Source organism: Syzygium oleosum, unplaced genomic scaffold (assembly GCF_021117445.2).
Source record: "Syzygium oleosum isolate NSW1041296 unplaced genomic scaffold, Sole_v2.1 Sole_v2.01, whole genome shotgun sequence".
Classification (NCBI taxonomy): domain Eukaryota; kingdom Viridiplantae; phylum Streptophyta; class Magnoliopsida; order Myrtales; family Myrtaceae; genus Syzygium; species Syzygium oleosum.
Window position 1 is genome coordinate 17483778 of NW_026607485.1, and position 2972 is coordinate 17486749.

Sequence of the window (2972 nt, forward strand, 5' to 3'; positions counted from 1 at the left end):
ATGCCAAAATTGAATGACCCACATCTAATTAACCCTACAAATGATGGTCTCATGGTTCGACAATTTCATATTGGGCACGATTCCCAATTTTGGCTCAAAAATCTTAATTTTCAATTGAATTTTGGGGTTTTCTGATTTCTTTGACAAATTGTGCAATTGGATTGACCATTATGTAATTCAAGGTCCCAAAATCATTTGTTGTGCAGACACTATGACTTAAAAATGACTAGAAAAGACTTAATTGCATTTTTGGTTCAATTTGGGTTTGATTTTGGCCAATTTTGGGAAAAATATATACCCGATTGAGATTTTTCAAAATTGATGATGTATTAATGAAATTAGATTTAAAATAAGACTAATGACTATTTTTATGGAATTTTCTAATTCAATTTACTATTTTTCTTGATTTTCTCACTTATTTTGACTAAAAGAAATTAAAGGAAAATACAGGAAAATGCTAAAAAATTATTTTTGGTTTAGAAGTAGGTTTCTAAGCTTGGCCAAGATTCCTAGTCCTAATTTTGAGATTTTTGAAAATATGAAAAAAAAAAAAGAGCTAAAAATCAGGTGTCAACAGCTGCCTCTCTTTGAGATTGAACTCGTTGGAGGTTGATCTCAAAGACAAGGTGACACCTGAATTTTTAGTCGACTCAATGAACAAGATAAGATGGAAATTTCACAACAATTGATTAGGGATCTTGCTTTTGAAATTCGTGATCTAATTCAAAGATTTCTTTTCAGAATATATTTTGAAAGGTTATTAATGATTGAGGGAGAGAAACTTATCTATTTGTGAGCGTCTCTTTGTTGCTTATCCAAGGGCATGAATTGATGGTGGTGATGATTATGATGATTATTCAGATTTCGTGGTTTAAGGACGAATCCACGAACCATAAACACCTAAAGCTCCTCGCTTGAGGATTTGGAAATTTGCCTAGTGATTCCTCACTAATAGGACTTTGAATTTGCCTATGGGCTCCTCGCCTGTAGGACTTTGAATTTGCCTAGGGGCTCCTCACCTGTAAGACTTTAGATTTGCCTAGTGGTTCCTCACCAGTAGGACTTTGAATTTGCCTAGGGGCTCCTCGCCTGTAGGACTTGAATTTACCTAGGGGGCTCCTCGCCTGTAGGACTTTGGATTTGGCTAGTGGTTCCTCACCAGTAGGACTTTGAATTTGCCTAGGGACTTCTCGCCTGTAGGACTTGAATTTGCCTAGGGGCTCCTTGGTCGTAGGACTTTAATTTGCCTAAGTGCTCCTCGCCTGTAGGACTTGAATTTGCCTAGGGGCTCCTCGCCTGTAGGACTTTAATTTACCTAGGGGCTCCTCGGCTATAGGACTTTAATTTGCCTAAGTGCTCCTCGCCTGTAGGACTTGAATTTGCCTAGGGGCTCCTCGCATGTAGGACTTGAATTTACCTAGGGGCTCCTCACCTGTAGGACTTGAATTTGCCTAATGATTCCTCACTAGTAGGATTTTGAGTTTGCCTAGTGGTTCCTCACCAGTAGGACTTGAATTTGCCTAGGGGCTCTTTACCTGTAGGACTTTGAATTTACCTAGGGGCTCCTCGCCTGTAGGACTTTGAATTTGCCTAGGGGCTCCTCGCATGTAGGACTTTGAATTTGCCTAGAGGCTCCTCGCTTGTAGGACTTTGAATTTGCCTAGGGGCTCCTCGCCTGTAGGACTTTGGATTTGCCTAGTGGTTCCTCACCAGTAGGACTTTGAATTTGCCTAGGGGCTCCTCACTTGTAGGACTTTGGATTTGCCTAGAGGCTCCTCGCCTGTAGGACTTTGGGAAGACTCCAAATAATGAATGCCTTGACCGTGAGTTATGTGATTTTGAGGTTTCACTAACCTTTTGCATGGCTTTGTAGTTGACCAAAAACTATTTTGAAAAGTTGTTTTGAAATTAATCAAAACTGTTTGAAGCGTGGTTTTTTTTCTTAGCTTACCACAAACTATTTGAAAACTTGGTTTTAAGTTGACCAAAAACTTTTGAAACCTGGTCTGGAAACATGCATTCTTTGCATTAAATGCATTTTAGATAATGAAATTTCCCTTTTCAAGGAACTATTTGAATAAAATGCTTGCAATCTTTCAAGAAATGCTTGAAATGATCGTTTGGAAGACCTTTATTAGAAAGGATTTGTTTCAATCTATCAGCTTGGTCTTTTCTTTATTTGATTGAAAGGGGACTTGTCTAATATCCCTCAATTTTATCTCTCTTAACCAATCCTTAGGTGTTCGGAGATATTTGCAATGTATACAATCCAATTGATCCGATAAGGTCTTTCGGAGGACTGTAATGTTGGCTTGGTCAATGACTATTCAAAGGATAGGCATTTTGAGGCCAAGAAAAAGGATTTCGTCATATCTGACTTCGGGTCTACAAGTTAAGAACCTCGAGGACAAGACAAGATGTTATTGCATACACTTCTTTGAGTGATGACTTCTTGTCATAAAGTCATGTTTCTACTCTCAACATCCCAATCTGAAGAGTCTTTAGGGAGAGGTTGTATTGTTGGTATTGGGTAGGCTCAAAAGGCTCATTTGTTTGAATTCAGATTTTTTATGAAATTGGTAATCTTCTTTACATCACCACCCTTTTCTTTTTTGCTCACTAGGGGTCTTTCTTTTACGATCATCAGAGTCCCCTAAACATCCATTACAATCTCTTTTCTTTTGCTCATTCTCACTTGTTGTGATCTATGATCTCTCATGATTTTGACTTTGCTTTGTCATGACTTTTTTGTCATTTTGAGCTTTCTTTTGAACTCTCTTTTCTTTTTCATTTTTCTCGGGCATTTGGCCTTGCTTTTATCAGGCACACTGCTTTTTCATGCCTCAGATTCTTTTGTTTTTGGCCTTCTTGTATTCTAAGGACTCTGTGTCATGCCCTTTTGTTTCTTATCTATTAAAGTGGATCATATGCTCATGCTCCAGTGTGAAGAGATAATCACCAATTTAGGGTTC